Genomic DNA, 19,104 nt, shown 5'->3' on the forward strand with positions numbered 1-19,104 from the left:
TTCAGTTCCAGGGTCGGTTTGTTCCCATTTCCTTGAGGCCAGTTCTCAGAATTGTGGCAGCTCATGTCATGGCTACAGTCTGGTCATCATGTAGTAAACTTCTTCCACCTGGTGGGGGTTTCAATATCTACAAAACAGCTCAAAGGACATAGAATATTATCTACAGCCCATGAGTAGGAACTAAAGGTCCTTGAATTTGTTTAATAACTGAACTATTAATATTTGGTCTTGTTTGACTGTTTTCCTTTGCTTCTGCATTTTCTCAATTCTCTGATTAAACTCTTTAGCTAAAGTTTTTCTACAGACAAAAGGAGGCAGAGGACATGGAGGGGAAGGACCATAGGGTCCTGTTCCATTTCACCTGGAGCAGGTGACCTTGACAATGCGCCTGCTATATTTCAGAATTGATATACGCTATATGCCTCCTGTTACTCCCCCTTTTTAGGGTGAATGTATATTGCCGTTATTCTATCTCTGTGAATAACAGTGTATGTTGAGTGTATGCGGCAGATAACTTTTCTTTTTAGTTCATAGGTCTCTGGATCAAGAGGAACTGCAGGTGAGGACCCTCATCTACCTCTAAATCAAATGCAGATAACAAGTTACAGGTTTTCACCATTATTTATTTGTGTATTTATACAGGTTGTTTTTGGATATAAGACTTTTGAGGTCTTGGGAGGGAATGATTTGCATGCGACAAGAATGCAAAATCATCGGAGCCAGAGGGCAGAGCGTGGTAGAACCTTATAATAAGGGCCTCCGAAGAATCTTATCTCCTTGCTACAATACCCTTTTGCAATGGGCTTTTGCTGCACCTCCCTTCAATAGGTGGAGTCTGTTTTCCCACCCTCTGCATTTGAGTTCACATGATGACTTGATCTGACCAAAAGAATGTGGTGAAAATAACACTGCAATTTCCAAGCTAAGCCTTAACCAAAACTTTACCTTCTTGAAACACTCCTACCACCATGTAAGAAAGCCCAGGCTAAACCTGTGAATGATGACAGGCCTTGTGGAAAAAGAGTACCAGCTGACAGTGACACCAAGGTCTCAGACTGTAAATGAGGCCATCTTAGACACTCAAGCCCCAGTCAAGCCACCAGAGGACTGCAGCCTCACGGGCGACCTTTTTGGGTGACTAGAAGAAGAACTGCCAGACTGAATAATTGTTTCAAGCCACTAAGTTTTAGAGCGGTTGTTAGACAGCAAAAGCTATGAAAACACATTCTACACATTTTAAAAGTTTATGACTCGTGATCTAAATTTCATAGATATGAATAAAATCTGAGACATACTGAAGTAGCCCAACATAGGTAAAATCTTTTGGTGGGAAGAAAATTTCTGAGAGAGATTAAGAATGAACCGTCATAAAGAAATCCAGAGTTGAAGCTGCAGAGATTTTTTTAAAACGATTTTTTCCTATAAGTAGTTTTTACTGATTATGCCATTCCCTCCTCACTCAACCAACACCAGATGTTTTTCCAACTGGTTAGTGTTCTTGCCAAAATCTAAGAGGAAAAACATTTTTGTATGGCTAAATAAACCTAAAACAAAGTAAGTTTGTAATTCCTCCACCCAACATCTTGTCCCTAGTAGAAACAGAATTGCTTTTTAGAAGCAAACTGCTGTCAGTGCATTACCATCTCATGACTAAATTTATCTTAAGAAAGAAATCCCTAGATAAAAACACCAAGGAAGGGATACATTTAGAAAACAGATACATTACTTACTAGATCAAACTTTCTGCTATGGACACTTTCTAATATCTGACTCAATATTACAAGCTTTCTTTTATCCTGACTTCTGTTTCTTTAACCGAAATCAATATCCACTACCAATTCATTGCTCTCAGTCTAAAATAAGTATACACTTTTATTCTGTTTTCTGTTGAGAATTTCTTCCACTTAATCAGTTTTAACTATCCACAGCAACATTCCAGAGCACCGATGACTCCATGAACTTTGATGAACTACTGGATATGACTGGAACTCATTTTGGGTACTGCTCAATCCTGGAAATCTTCCATGCCCTACTGAAAATTTCTTTTGAAGTTATGAGGTGAAAGGAAAGAATTTTAAAGTCAAGGTGGCAATATAATTACATGTCCTCCCCTTTTCCCCTCCACTTACCCCAGCTCCACCACACTATATACACACAAAAGAACTACTAGTAGATACAACAAGGCCATGATGGGATCTGACTCAGGATTAGCAAGCATTTAACTGAATCTCATATTCCAAAATGCCAGAGGGGGTGGTAAATCAGAGGAAAGTAGGGTTTGACTTCCTCATGTACAAATTCTAGTCGATGTGCCAGACACTGAAAACTGGCAGAATCTGTGGAATTTTCCAAGACATATGTCAGATAGTAATTTTACAACTCACTCACAAACACACATTCTAAATCATCTTACTGCTATGGAAATATTTCCAAAGCAATGGTATTTTAATACAGCCATGCTACTTATTTGTAGAAAAAGCATTCCCCTGTTTTAGATAATGTAAGAAACAAAGTACACAGTACCCTAGATACCCTAACTGCATGCCAGAAATTATATTTTAGATTTAAAAGGAACCAAAAGAAACAATATGTTAAATCAGAACAAAGATTCTTTAAAAAGGAAGGGAAGAAATAACTTTGTAAGAAAGTCATTAAGGAAAAGTGATACCAAATTAATAGACAAAGGAAATCTATTAGACTTCCTAGGCCATGATATGAATAAGACAGTGGTGCCATTATGAACAAGACAGCTAAACAAAGGATGCATGATATAGCTAAATATTTGGCTGTTATTAATTGATATATATATATATCTAGAAAGAGGTCTCTATAATATACCATATAACTTAACTGAATTTTTATATAAAAAGTCAACCAAGACAAAAGGACATTGGAAAAACAGTAGGGTCCGCCCTACCCTTATACCCTATCGAATCTTCCAGGGGGTTCTTTTGATATTTACCTCTGTTTTTCTAAATATGCTTGATTTATCAAATTTAGATATTACCTATCGACATACTGCCAAGGAATGTAAGTATTTAGTTTCAACCTCTACCTCTGGCCTCCATACCCTACGTAATTTTATGACAATCTTTGTTTAAATAAAGAGTGAGTGTGAATGTAATACTGGACAGATACTACTGAGTGCTGAGCCAAGCAGAACAATAGGACCATGCACTCTTTCTCCCTACAAATTAATGACAACCTCATTTTTTCTACTTTCTATATATTTTTAACTTTTCCTCAAATGCTCCAGCATCTGTCACATGTCTATCAATACTTTCCATATGCTCAAACACATCAGATATTGTTTTTTCCCAGAGCCATACCTTCCCAGAACACTTTATTCTTTCTTCTGCTTCCCTCTGTGGTGGAACTCTCTAGACTAGGTACAGAGTTGTCACCTTGGGCTCTCCCTTGGCTCTTCTCTTTGACTGAATTCTGAGTCTTGGACCCGATTTCTTTTCCCTTCCTATTTAAGAGTACATTCACTAGTAACTTACGGGGGAAAAAAGGCTCATGAGAACTGAAATTCTGGTCACTTGCATGTCTAAAAATATCTTTATCCTAGACTCACATTTGACTGATAATATGGCTGAGAATAAAATTATAGGTTGGAAATCCTTTCCACTGAAGATATCTGAAGATACTGCTTAATGCATTTCTGTCTTCCTATGTTACTACTGTGATATGTAATGCTATTCTGATTCGTCCTTTGAATGTAACCTCTAGCTACTCTTGCTGGAAGCTTTTAGTACAGCCTCTGTATCCCCAGTTTACTGAAATTTCATAATCAGTCCTCTTGGTCTGTGTCTTTTTTATTATTCTATCATATCTTTCAACTTGCAATTCTATGATTCAGTTTGGAAAATGCTTTGGAAATCTGTTGGTATCATCTCCCACTACTTTCTCTGTCCTCTCATGCTCAAATTCCTATTAGTCAAATATTGGACCTCCTGGTCTATCTTTAATTTTTAAAATTATTTGTCTCCTATTTTCCTCATTTAATATGTTCTTTCTAATTCCTAGGAAATTGCTTCAACTTTACTTCCAATCTTTCCACTAATGTTTTTTTTTGGGGGGGGGTATCATTTTTTATTTCCAAGAGTTATTTCTTATTTATTGAAAGAGTTTCAAAAGAGCATTCTGTTTTTTGAAGATGCAACATTTCATTTCTTAGAGATTAATACCTCTTCCCCTCTGCCCTACCCGCAGTTTCTTCCCCTCTGCTCTCTACCTTGTTTCTTTTATGTGTTTGTTTGGCCTCTCACTTTCCTTTGTTGAGGCTTTCCTCAACTATCAGGTTATCCTTGGCTGTCCACTCCTTTTCATGGCATTAAGAAGCTATTGTAAGTTCACTGTTTGTTTGGCTCCATATCCCTATCCTTTTCATACATCTGATATTCCTGGATCCAGAACCCTCAGCCTCCATCTTCTTGAAGAAAAAAATGCCCAGTTTCCTAGAGGGGGAAGTAGTAGTTTACATAGGATTCAACCACTTAATTTAAGACTTTCTTCAGCCTTTCCGATGGTGACGACCTCCCCACGAGAATATGCCTCTCTCAAAGGATCTCCTTCGTCCCTCTCCAGAAGAGGAGTAAAGGAAACACAAGAAGAAGAGCCTGGTGCAGAGCCCCAATTCCTATTTCATGGATGTGAAATGCTCAGGATGCTATAAAATCACCACTGTCTTTGGCCATGCACAAACAGTAGTTCTGTGTGTTGGCTGCTCTACTGTCCTCTGCCAGCCTACAGGAGGAAAAGCAAGGCTTACAGAAGGATGCTCCTTCAGACGGAAGCAGCACTAAAAGCCCCCAGAATCAAGATGAATGGGAAACCATCCCAATAAACACATTTTGGATTAAAAAAACTTTCTCCGGGCTTCCTTGGTGGCGCAGTGGTTGAGAATCTGCCTGCCAATGCAGGGGACACGGGTTCGAGCCCTGGTCTGGGAAGATCCCACATGCTGCGGAGCAACTAGGCCCGTGAGCCACAACTACTGAGCCTGCGCGTCTGGAGCCTGTGCTCCGCAACAAGAGAGGCCGCGATAGTGAGAGGCCCACGCACCGCGATGAAGAGTGGCCCCCGATCGCCGCAACTAGAGAAAGCCCTCGCACAGAAACGAAGACCCAACACAGCCAAAAATAAATAAATAAATAATTCTTTAAAAAACAAAAAACAAAAAAAACTTTCTCCAACCATTACCTACTTTTAATCTCAAGCCTCATTCTTGTATTTTCACTTTTTACTACCAAATGTTGAGTCTTTTTGGAGGTTTTGTAAACTTGCTTGCTAGTCTCTGCAGACAACCCAGAGTGTACCTCCCTCTACTTGGCTAAATTATTTAACACTTTTCTACTAATTTTTTTATCTTCTAAAATTTTTTTTGTCATTCTTGTCCCTGTGATCTTATACTCCTTTTTATTCTTTTATTATAATGTTAGTGTTATTTGAAAAGAAAGGAAATAAATGTATTAAGTCAAACTCCCATGTTTAACCAAAATACCCATGCAATAGTTTTAGATATTTTGAATAAAGTCATAAACATACTTACTAAACTTCTGTATACCATGAAACTCATTAGGATAAATAATAACCTTGGATAACAGAATCAGGGTTCAACATGATTTCAAAAGGACAGTATCAAGAGGAAACTAGGGACTTCCCTGGTGGCGCAGTGGTTAAGAATCTGCCTGCCAATGCAGGGGACATGGGTTCGAGCCCTGGTCCGGGAAGATCCCACATGCCACGGAGCAACTAAGCCTGTGTGCCACAACTACTAAGTCTGCACACTAGAGCCCACAAGCAACAACTACTGAAGCCCGTGCACCTAGAGCCCGTGCTCCGCAACAAGAGAAGCCACCGCAATGAGAATCCCGCGCACCACAATGAAGAGTAGCCCTCGCTCACCGCAACTAGAGAAAGCCCGCACACAGCAACGAAGACCCAACACAGCCAAAAATGAATAAATAAATAAATTAATTTTTAAAAATGAGGAAACTAAACAGGGCAAATTTTTTAAAAATCTCTCACTAAAATTAAGCAATTACCAGTTATATAAATATGAAACTAGAAACCTAGTTTCACAAAAACCAGGGAGTTTTAGTTTATCATGAGTTACTTATGTGACTTCCTGTAACAAATTTTAAAAGAAAAGAAAAACTATAATCTTAGGATACATTAATGGAAAGCAGACCAGACCAAGGGACAAAACTACTGTATATTCTGAGTGGTTGTCAATAACTCTAATGTCACATTTGAGAAAGGAAATCAACTAAATATCATTTAGAAAATGCATCCCAGGATATTGAGAGGTTCTAAAGCTAAGTTTTGTGGAAAATGGTAAAGATAAGAGGAATACTCAAAATGTTCAATGGAAGAACATTATAGCTGCTATCGAATAGCTGAAGAATTGTCCTTTACAATCAAGTAGCTCTATACTGTTCAAGATAACCAACCTAGGAGAAGTGGAGACAATGTGTTTAAGACAGATTTGGCTTAAATAAATGTGTAAAGCTGTGAGCTCTCCCCATTACTGGTCAGCCAGTCTCTCCAATATCAGCGATGTCATAGAGTAGATTCTTCCATTGAGAAGGAGCTTTAATTAGATGACATTAAGCTTGGTTCCACTAAAGGAAGACAGAAATAAAGAAACCAAGAATCAAAGAAGATCATTATATAATGATAAAGGGGGTCGATTCATCAAGAAGATACAACAAGTGTAAATATTTATGCACCCAACACTGGAGCACCTAAATATATAAAGCAAATATAACAGAACTAAAAGGAGAAACGAACAGCAATACAATAGTAGCAGGGGATTTTAATACCTCACTCTCAATAACAGATAGATCTTCCAGAGAATTAATAAGGAAATAGGGACTTCCCTGGTGGCGCAGTGGTTGAGAATCTGCCTGCCAATGCAGGGGACACGGGTTCGAGCCCTGGTCTGGGAAGATCCCACATGCCGCGGAGCGACTAGGCCTGTGAGCCACAATTGCTGAGCCTGCGCGTCTGGAGCCTGTGCTCCGCAACAAGAGAGGCCGCGACAGTGAGAGGCCCACGCACCGCGATGAAGAGTGGCCCCCACTTGCCGCAACTAGAGAAAGCCCTCGCACAGAAACGAAGACCCAACACAGCCATAAATAAATAAATAAATAAATAAATAAATAAATAAATAAATAAATAAAATTAAAAAAAAAAAAAAGGAAACAGAAGATTTTAACAACGTCACAGACTAAATGAATCTAATAAACATACACAGAACAGTCCATCCAATGGCAGCAAAACACACATTCTTCTCAAGCATACACAGAACATTCTCCAAGACAGAACATATGTTAGGCCACAAAACAAATTTCAACAAGATCAGTAAGACAGAAACCGTATCAAGTATCTTTCCTGATCACAATGGTATTCAGACGTGTGTTTTCCAACACCCAAGCAATATCCAATTTCTTAGCAGACACTGAATGGATGTCCTACAAATTTAACTCAATTCTGACACTATCTACCAGGAGATAGCATCAGATCTCACAGGTTAAAGGCCCAGTCCCACAAGTGTCCCCCACTTCAGACACCAACTGCAAGTCCAGGGTGTTACTTTGTGCTTCTGACCAACTGGCTATAAATTGAAGCTTCCTGCAACCCACTTCTCAGGTTCAGTTAATTTGCTAGAAGTGGTGCACAGAACTCAGAGAAACATTAACTTATGCCTCTCAACTTTTTTTTTTTAATTTACTTAATTTACTTTTTATTTATTTTTTGCCACGCTGGGTCTTTGTTGCTGCGTGCGGGCTTTCTCTAGTTGCGGTGAGCAGGTCTACTCTTCGTCCTCAGGCTACAGGCTCAGGGGTTCAGCATTTCTGGCTCGCGGGCTGTAGAGCACAGGCTCAGTAGTTGTGGCGCACAGGCTTAGTTGCTCCGCGGCATGTGGGATCTTCCTGGACCAGGGCTCGAACCCGTGTCCCCTGCATCGGCAGGTGGATTCTTAACCACTGTGCCGCCACGGAAGCCCTCTCAGCTTATTTAAAGGATTCAGATGAACAGCCAGATAAAGAGGTAACACAGGGTGAGGTCTGGAAGGGTCCTGAGTGCAGGAGCTTCTGTTGCCATAAGAACTAGGGTGCACCACCCCTCTGGCATGCAGATGCTACCAACATGGAAGATCTCTGAACCTCATCCTTTTGGATTTTTTTAATGGAGGCTCCAATACATAGACATAATTGATTATACCACAGGCCATTGGTGACTGCTTTAACCTTCAGCTCCTCTCTCCTCCCCAGAGGTGGGGAAGGGGGAAATAGGGAGTGGAACTGAAAGTTCCAACCCTCTAATCATAGTTGGCTCCCCTGGCAACTGGTCTCCATCATTCAGTTACCTAGGGGCCTTCAAAAATTCACCTTATTAACAAACTCAGGTGTGGTTGAAAGGGGCTTGTTGTAAATAAAAAGACACCCATTTCACCTTTATGGCTTTGAACTGAGAACAAAAGATGTTCCCACTGCTCACTTAGGAAATTACAAGGGTTTTTGGGAGTTGTGAGTCAGGAGTCAAGAACGAAGACCAAAATATATAAGTGTTATAAATCACAATATCACAGGCATGAAACTAGAAATCAGTAACAGAAGGAAAATTGGAAAATTTACAAATATGTGGAAATCAATCAACACATTACTGAACAACCAATAGATCAAAGAAGAAATCAAAAGGGAAATCAAAACATATCTTGAGACAAACAAAAATGGAAACACAACAAACCAAAACTTATGGGATGCAGCAAAAACAGTTTTAAGAGAATGTTTATAGCTATAAATGCCTACATTAAGAAAAAAGAAAGATCCCAAATAAACAACCAACATTTCACCTCAAGGAACTAGAAAAAGAACAAACTAAGCCCAAAGTCAGCAAAAAGCAATAATAAAGATTAGAGCAGAAATAACTGAAATGGAGAAAGGAAACTAATATAAAAGATTAATGAAACTAACACTTGGTTCTTTAAAAAGATAAACAAAATTGACAAACCTATAGCTAGACTAACCAAGGGAAAAGAGAGGACTCAAATAAAATTGTAAACGAAAAAAAAAGAAAAAAATTGTAAATGAAAGAGGAGACATTACAACTGATACCACAGAAATATAAAGGATCATAAGAGACTACCATGAACAATTATACCCCAATAAAATGGACAACCTACAGGGAACGGATAAATTCCTAGAAGCATGACCACTTACTGTTAAGGTAATTAAACAAGGAGGCAATTAGGGTTTAATTGTCTGAGGTGGCTCTAATGCCTTGGTAGCCCAGGTTGCAAACCAAAACCTAAGCCAGCATAAATGCACTGGAATCTGAGAAAATGAAACTTAAGAACAATCCCAAATAAAGCAACTGCTTAAGATACAGCCAATCAAATAACTACTTTGCTTCGGTGTCTTGTCTATAAAAACCATGCCCGTAGCTCCTGTGCATGGAGCACTTCTAAAATCGCTTCTGGACTGGTGCTATGCAATTCAAATTAACGTTTGCTCAAATAAACTCTTCAACATTTTAATGTGCAACAGGTTTTTTTTTTTTTTTTAACACTTCCAAGACTGAATCATGAAGATGTAGAAAATTTGAATAGACAAATAATGAGTATGGAGACTGAATCGGTAATCAAAACCTCCCAACAAAGAAAAGCACAAGACTAGATGGTTTCACTGGAAAATTCTAGGAAGCATACAAGAAAGAATTAATGTCAATCCTGCTCAAACTCTTCCCCAAAAATTGAAGAGGAGAAATCACTCCCAAACTCATTTTATGAAGCCAGCATTACCCAAAGCCAGAGAAGGAAACTACAAGAAAACTATAGGCCAATATCCCTGATGAATTTAGATGCAAAAATTCTCAGTAAAATAACAGCAAACCACATTCAACAGCACATTAACAAAATCATACACCATGATCAAATGGGATTTATCCCTGTGATACAAGGACGGTTCAATGCACACAAATTAATCAATGTGATAAACCACATTAACAGAATGAAAGACCAAAATGATATGATCTGAATAGATACAGAAAAAAACACTGAACAAAATTCAACATCATTTCATGATAAAAAACCATCTACAAGCTGGATATAGAAGGAATGTACCTCAACATAATAAAGGCCATATATGACAAGCCCACAGCTGACTTCACAATGGTGAAAGGATGACAGCTTTTCCCCTAAGATCAGAAACAAGACAAAGGTAATCTAAACACTCCTAGTCAACACAGTACTGGAAGTCCCAACCACAGCAATTAGGTAGGAAAGACATAAAAGGCATCCAAATCAGAAGGAAGAAGTAAAAGTATCTCTGTTTGCAGATGACATGATTTTATACAGAAAAATCTTAAAGACTACACCATAAAACCATTAGAACTAATAATTCATTAAAGCTGCAGGTTACAAAATCAGCATACAAAAATCAGTTGCACTTCTATACACTAAGAACAAACTAGATGAAAATAAACAATCTCATTTAAAATAATATAAAAAAATAAAATACCTAATAACTCTCCCAGACTTCAGACAATACTATAAAGATACAGTGATCAAAAAAGTGTGGTACTGGTACAAAAACAGACATGGATCAATGGAACAGAATAGAAAGCCCAGAAATAAATCCACACACCTATGGTCAATTAATCTTTGACAAAGGAGGCAAGAATATAAAATGGGAAAAAAACAGTCTCTTCATCAAGTGGTGCTGGGAAAGTTGGACAGCTGCGTGTAAATCAATGAAGTTAGAACACACCCTCACACCATGCACAAAAATAAACTCAAAATGGCTTAAAGATAAGACATGAAACCTTAAAACTCCTAGAAGAGAGCATAGGCAAAACATTCTCTGACAAAAATAGTACCAATGTTTTCTTAGGTCAGTCTCCCAAGGCAATAGAAATAAAAACAAAAATAAACAAACGGGACCTAAGCAAACTTACAAGCTTATGCACAGCAAGGGAAACCATTTAAAAAAAAAAAAAAAAGACAACCTATGGAATGGGAAAAAATATTTGCAAATGATGCAACCAACAAGGGCTTAATTTCTGAAATATACAAACAGTTCATACAACTCAACAACAAAAAAACAAACAATCCAATCAAAAAATGGACAAAAGACCTTAATAGACATTTCTCCAAAGAAGACATACAGATGGCCAGTAGACACATTGAAAGATGCTCAACATCACTAATTATTAAAGAAATGCAAATCAAAAATACAATGAGGTACCACCTCACACCAGTCAGAACGGCCACCATTAAAAAGTCTACAAATAACAAATGCTGGAGAGGGTGTGGAGAAAAGGGAACCCTCCTACACTGTTGGTGGGAATATAAATTGGTGCAGCCACTATGGAAAACAGTATGGAGGTTCCTCAGGAAACTAAAAATGGAATTACCATATGATCCAGCAATCCCACTTCCTGGTCATATACCTGGACAAAACTATAACTCAAAAAGATACATGCACCCCTATGTTCATAGCAGCACTATTCACAATAGCTAAGACATGGAAACAACCTAAATGTCCATCAACAGATGAATGGATAAAGAAGATGTAGTACATATATACAGTGAAATATTACTCAGCCATAAAAAAGAATGAAATAATGGCATCTACAGCAAGATGGATACAACAAGAGATTATCATACTAAGTGAAGTCAGTCAGAAAGAGAAAGACAAATACCATATGATATCACTTGTATGTGGAATCTAAAATATGGCATAAATGAACCTATCTACAAAACAGAAACAGACTCACAGACATAGAGATCAGACCTGTGGTTGCCAAGGGGGAGGGGGGAAGGGAGAGGGATGGACTGGGAATTTGGCGTTGGTAGATGCAAACTATTACATTTAGAATGGATAAACAACAAGGTCCTACTGTATAGCACAGGGAACTATATCCAATACCCTGGGATAAGCCATAATGGAAAAGAATATTTTAAAAAGAATGTCTATATGTATAAAACTGAGTCACTTTGCCATACAGCAGATTGCCACAACACTGTAAATCAACTACACTGCAATTAAAAAAATTAAAAATGAAATAAAATACCTAGCAATAAATTTAACCAAGGAGGTGAAAGATCTGTACATAAAAACTGTAAGGCATTGATGAGAAAAATTGAAGACACAAATAAATGGAAATATATCCATGTTTATGGACTGGAACAATTAATATTGTTAAAATGTCCATACCACCCAAAGTGATCTACATATGCAATGCAATCTCTATCAAAATTCCAATGGCATTTTTCACAGAAATAGAAAATCAATCCTAAAATTTATATGGAACCACAAAAGATCCTGAATAGCCAAAGTAATCTTGAGAGGGAAGAACAAATCTGGAAGCATCACACTTCCCGACCTGAAACTACATTACAAAGCTTTAGTAATCAAAACATTATGTACTGGCATAAAAACAGACACACAGACCAATGGAACAGAATCAAGAGCCCAGACATAAACCCATGAATATACGGTCAACTAATATTTGAAAAGGGAGCCAAGAAGACTCAATGGGGAAAAGATAGTCTCTTCAATAGTAGGTACTGGGAAAACTGTATATTCACATGCAGAAGAATAAAATTAGACCTCTATATTATATCACTCACAAAAATTAACTCAAAATGGATTAGACTTAAATAAATGTAAGGCCTAAAACTCCTAGAAGAAAATATAGTGAAAATGCTCCTTAACATTGGTCTTGGCAATGATTTTTTTGGATATGACACCAAAAGCACAGAAGGAAAGCAAAAAACAAGTGGGACTACATCAAACTAAAAAGCTTCTGCACAGCAAAAGAAACAACCAACAAAATGAAAAGTCAACCTATAAAATGGGAGAAAACATTTGTAAACTATATATCTGATAAGGGATTATGATCCAAAATATATAAAGAACTCATACAATAATAACATAAATAAATAAATAAATAAATAAAAATGGGCAAAGGATCAGAACAGAAATTTTTCCAAAGTCTATGAAAAGGTGTTCAACATCATCAGGGAAACACAAGTCAAAACCACAATGAGACATCACCTCACATTTGTTAGAATCACTATAATCAAAAAGACATGAGATAATAAGTACTGGTGAGGTGGAGAAAAGTGAACCCTTGAGCAGTGTTAGCGTGAATGTAAATTGGTACAGCCACTATGGAAAACAGTATGGAAGTTCCTCATAAAATTAAAGACAAAACTGCCATATAATTCAGCAATCCCACTTGAGGTATATATCCAAGGAAATGAAATTACTATTTCAAAGAGATATCTGCACCTCCATGTTCACTGCAGCATTATTTACAATAGCCAAGATATGGAAACAATCTAAGTGTCTGTCAACAGATTAATGGATAAAGAAAACATTGGTATATATATACAACGGAATATTATTCAGCCACAAAAAAGAAGGAAATCCTGCCTTTTACAACAACATGGATGAACCTAGAAGGCATGGTGCTAAGTCAAATAAATCAGAGAAAGACAAATACCGTATAATCTCAAAAGTGGTGGTTGCCAGGGTCTGAGGAGTGGGGGAAATGAGAGAAGGTGGTTAAAGGGTACAAATATCCAGTTACAAGCTGAATAAATTCTGTAAATCTAATCTACAGCATGGTGACTATAGTGAACATTACTATACTGTATACTTCAAAGTTGCTGAGAGTAGATCTTAAATGTTCTCCCACAAAACAAACATCACTGGGACTTCCCTGGCAGTCCCGTGGTTAAGACTCTGTTTCCACTGCAGGGGGCAGGGGTTTGATTCCTGGTCAGGGAACAAAGATCCCACATGCCATGCAGCACGGCCAAAATAAAATAAAATAAAAACACATTCAAAACAAACATCATTAACTATGTGAGGTGACAGATGTGTTAACTAACCTTACTGTGGTAGCCGCAAAATACACTATGTCAAATCATCATGCTGTGTACCTTAAACTCACACAGTGTTATATGTCAATTATATCTCAGTAAAGCTGGATACAAAAAGAGAAAGAAACCAAAGAGGGAACCAACATAAATAAAGAAATGTAATTTACACAGGCATACAGAATATACTAAAATAGGTTTACATTTAGTTATTTTTCTTAAACATTAAAAAAGAATCAAAATTAGGACTTCCCTGGTGGTCCAGTGGTAGAGAATCTGCCTTACAATGCAGGGGACGCGGGTTCAATCCCTGGTCAGGGAACTACGATCCCACATGCTGCAGGGCAACTAACTACTGAGCTCGCGCACCTCAACTAGAGAGCCCGTGTGCCGCAAACTACAGAGCCCATGCGCTCTGGAACCAGAGCGCCACAACTACAGAGCCCATGCGCCCTGGAGCCTGTGCGCCACAACTAGAGAAGAGAAAACTCGCACACCACAACTAGAGAGAAGCCCGCGCGGCGCAACAAGATATCCCACATGCCTCAACGAAGATCCCACCTGCCACAAGTAAGACCCGATGCAGCCAAAAATAAATAAATAAATAAATAATGAATAAATCTTTAAAAAAAATCAAAATTAAAATCAATACAGACTGAGAAAAAGCAGGCCAGTGTCATTACTGGATGTACAAACAAATTAGGACTTAGCCTAGAACACAGGCTTGATAACTCTGTTCTTTGGCAGTATGCTTGACCTTATCTCCCCAAACCAGTGGTGACCCAAGACAAAACAAAAACTATTAGGACAATGATATTTTTCATAAATCTACATGCATTCCATTTTTAAATGCTGGGATTATACCCTTTAGATTTGGTTTAAATTAATCTGTATTTTGTTTTAAAATATCAATGGTATATGACACATTTAAAAAAATGTTAGCAACCTTTTATTAGTTAGCCCCCCTCCCTTTTTTTCTCCCCATTTTACTAATCCAAGGCTTTTGTAGATATCCTAGAATGTATGTTTTATGGGACAGTTCTATAAAGAGTTTGGTCATGAATGACTTTACGAGGTTGTCTGCCAACAGCCATAAAAAATGAACAGAAACATGTTTACAGATTTTTTTTTTAAAAATCAACACTGATAGGCACAAGCCTGTTGATACATAAGTAGAATTTTAAATTCAGCTATCTTTTCTCTGGAGCCTTCTCTTACTAGAAGGAAGACTCTAATCTCTTACCTGCCTGATGGAATTCTGGAACTAGGTGAGGGAAGGAGACTAGCAGGTTCCACTGTTCCTGTGGCATCTTAGCCTCATTTGCCTCTGGGCTTAGGGTCCTAGGTCCTGAACTTCTCATGTTCAATTCCTCCAAAGAATAATGTCCTGACTTCTGTAAGTCTGATGGCAGTCATTCAACTGATCAGGGTGCAAGGGGTGAGTATGGGGGTGGGGGTGGTGGCAGAGAGGGGTCCATCCCCCATTATAGATTTTTCAGACAATGCTCCCTGTTCTCAGCCTCCATCTGTGGTACATGGTACTTCCATGTACTGAGCTTTTCAGGGGTCTTGCAGACAAATCATGATCTGTCTCTTGCCAGTATTCTCCTCTATAGAGTTTGACCTTCCTCTCCTCTGTTAGGCCACTTACTACTTCTTTTTGCTTTCCTTCTTCTTATACAAGTAGGATTACAGATGTCTTATCCTTTCAAAATGGAGTTTATATTCCTGTCTTTAGGTGATTTTCAAAAAAGCCTGAAAATAATTTTACTTTGCTGTCTTAAAACCTGAAAGGGATGGTTTTTGTAATCTTTTAAGTCAAATAACCTTGAAATAGAGCCAACTACTGTTCAAGAGCTAAATGTTTATGTTTGATAATAACCCCCAAAGGATAACACTATTGAAACCAAGAACTCAAATGCTCGGTTAAATTAGACTACTACCTCTTTTTCAAACAAAGCCTATACTTTCTCATCCCTATGGCTTTATGTCTTCTACCTAGAAATCAATCCATTTTTTAAATGCTCTGCTCCAATTTCATATCCTCCATGAAAGCTTCGCTGATCCTCTCTCCTAGAAGGGAATGCCTTTTTCCCACTTCAGGTTTTCATGAGGAAGAACTTTCCCTAAACACACTCCTGACTTCTCTGTACTTCTTTACTTACAGAGACAGAGTGACTTATCTGACCCTATCTGACTAGTTAATCTTAGAAGAGTGAAGAGCAAACTTGGCCCATCTCTGTGCTCTACCTTTCCAAGGTGTGGAGCAAGCATTCGCCGCTTATTTAGGGCCAGACTCTCCCTTGCATAGGGAGGCTTGAGTCAATATAGCACTGCTTGGAGGCAGGTTGGTCTACCTAAAGGACTTCAGTTAAAAGGCACAATTTGGCACACGTACTCAAAGTTGTATCCTCCAACCTTGTCTCTGTTAGTAATAAAAGTGGTATTTTGACCCCTACCTGCTACTCTTGTTTTCTTTCTTTGTTCAGAACTTCAGAAAGGATAAGGGATGCTTTACCTGAAACCTCTTCAGAAATCCCAATAATCTCTAGGCGGAAATGTTTTCCTACTTTCCTATAATCCAGAACTTTGCTTATAGTTCTATTATAGATCTTAAATTTTTTCTTATTGTGTTGACAATCTTCTAACCTACTAGGCTGTAAGCTTTTAGAAAGTGGATTAGGGCTTCCCTGGTGGCGCAGTGGTTGAGAATCCGCCTGCCAATGCAGGGGACACGGGTTCAAGCCCTGGTCTGGGACACCGCGATGAAGAGTGGCCCCCGCTCTCTGCAACTAGAGAAAGCCCTCGCACAGAAACGAAGACCCAACACAGCCAAAAATAAATTAATTAATTAATTAAAAAAAAAAAAAAAGAAAGTGGATTAACCACAGTGCCTTACACATGACAAACCATAATATAAATATTTGTTGCACTGACTGACTGAAGGGCTAAATGTTTCTTTAAACTAAAAGCAAAGAGAATTTTATGGTTTCTAGCTATTTCAGGTTCTACGCATTCTAAAGTCACAGCAAGTGCATATCAAAGACTGCCAGATTATAATTAATCTTATAACTAAGATGTTGTTTTCCCTTGTCAAATTTCCTCTGCAATACACTGGGTCATTATCACCAGTTCTGTTTTTTTTGTCTGCATCCTCTAGGATTTTTAAAAGCTAATTAGGGGCTTCCCTGGTGGCACAGTGGTTAAGAATCCGCCTGCCAATGCAGGGGACACGGGTTCAAGCCCTGGTCCGGGAAGATCCCACATGCCATGGAGCAACTAAGCCCGTGTGCCACAACTACTGAGCCCGCGCTCTAGAGCCTGCAAGCCACGACTACTGAGCCCGCAAGCCACAACTACTGAAGCCCGCATGCCTAGAGCCTGTTCTCCGCAACAAGAGAAGCCACCACAATGAGAAGCCTGCGCACCGCAACGAAGAGTAGCCCCCACTCGCCGCAACTAGAGAAAGCCCATGAGCAGCAACGAAGACCCAACGCAGCCAAAAATAACTAACTAAATAAATTTATTAAAAAAATAAAAAATAAAGCTAATTATACATCCTATAAACCTAAAATTGAAAATAATTCAGTTTACACTGAGGAGATGAATTCAAATGAAATGGATAGAATCTAAGCTGATATCTCAAGATACCTTTCTATAATATAGGACAAAGACAATAACCACTCAAATTCACTGTATTAATTAATCATCATCAGTAACAGGAGTGGTTAAAAATAAGTAGTACGTAAAAATGATTAGGAGACAACATGGCCGAACTAGTGGTTGTGGTCACTCTTCTGCAGAATAAAAATTAGAAATTGAGAAAGTACATTTTTAGTATAATTGGAGTATTTCAAAATTAGGGAGCCAGAATCGGGTTTCCTCTAAAACCTCAGATCAATAGCGTACTCAGAGGTGACATCAACAAAAATGGTGGAATAAGGAATTTTGAAATCCCACCTCCCCATAAAAGTAACCAAAAAACTGACAAAATCAAATGTTTTTGAACTTCAGAAACTAACCGAAGGCTTGCAACAGTCCAAGGAGTGTATATTCAAGAACAAAGGCTGAATCTCAGTAAGAACAGAGAGCTTTGTGGCATTTTAAGTTACCCCAACCCCCAGATTTGCAGTAGCACTATCTTGAAAATAACAGCCTGCACTGCTGGGAACTGAGGAACCAGAACATATCTCATTTTCAAAGTGTTGTAATTATTTGTCTTGACCTGTCTGGCTGCTCCCTGGAAGATCAGCTCAAAAGGCTCGTCTTTATTTTGCCCGACTCAAAAGGGGCCTAAGTGCTAAAGAAATTACTCCACTTTGTTCAAAACATTTATAGGCAAATGTTTTAGTCACTGCTGCCTAAGGAACAGATAACAATTGGGACAAACAATAGACTAACCAAAGAGCTTGAGGGGAAAGGGCTAGAGAATGAGATGTCCATAAGGGTACTGAAAAGCTCCTATATCCTGGGAATCTAGAAGGCCACATGCATGCCCAGGGTTGTGCACACACTCAGGAACAACCTGAGAAGACCCTAAGCTATCACTTCTGGTTGATCTTGAGGCGTTGCAGAAACAGGAAGTGAAGGCTAAGGCATAATTGTAAACTGCCTGGCTGAGTGTTGAAGGCATGCCCTAACATGTACAAGAGGCCCCTCAGCAAAGACCGAGAGAATTTCTGGTTCCAGATGTTTAAGGAAATCTCTGTACAATCATTAGCTGACTACTAAGCTAATGGAACAGAGATTTCAGTGGCCACACATGACAAAGAATACAGAGTTTATAGAACTAGTTCAGAAAAAGACACTAACAAACAAACAATACTACTACAATAAGCAGCATCAACAAACCCAGGAGGGGAGAGAATGTGATTTCTAGAGTTGCCATATTTTAATACTCAAAATGTTCAGTTTTCAACAAAAAATTACAAAGCATGCAAAGAAATAATTTGCAAATTATATGATACGGGTCTAGTATTCAAAATAAAGGACTTTCACAACTGAACAATAAAAATACAAATAACCCAATTTAAAAATGTGCAAAGAATATGAATAAACACTTCTCCAAAGAAGATATACAAATGGCCAACAAGCACATGAAATGTTCAACATCATTAGTCATTAGGGAAATACAAAGCTAAACCACAATGAGATACCACCTCATACCCACTAGGATGTTATAATTTGAGAAAAAGAAAAAA

The 19,104-nt window shown here is 38.3% G+C and overlaps 2 protein-coding genes and 1 pseudogene across 8 annotated transcripts in view; 1 reads left to right on the forward strand and 2 right to left on the reverse strand.

Moving 5' to 3' along the window:
- FBXL20 (F-box and leucine rich repeat protein 20) overlaps window positions 1-19,104 on the reverse strand; it is a 115,766-nt gene that overhangs the window by 74,873 nt on the left and 21,789 nt on the right. The gene's annotated exons all lie outside the window — the stretch shown is intronic.
- The window catches only part of MED1 (mediator complex subunit 1), an 89,814-nt gene that overhangs the window by 19,336 nt on the left and 51,374 nt on the right, over window positions 1-19,104 (reverse strand). The window lies entirely within an intron of this gene.
- On the forward strand, window positions 4,204-4,870 carry LOC309618962 (small ribosomal subunit protein eS27-like pseudogene; annotated as a pseudogene). The gene has a single exon. The product of its transcript is annotated as a small ribosomal subunit protein eS27-like pseudogene (transcript).

Source organism: Balaenoptera borealis, assembly GCF_965194805.1.
Source record: "Balaenoptera borealis genome assembly, chromosome: 20".
Lineage (NCBI taxonomy): Eukaryota > Metazoa > Chordata > Mammalia > Artiodactyla > Balaenopteridae > Balaenoptera > Balaenoptera borealis.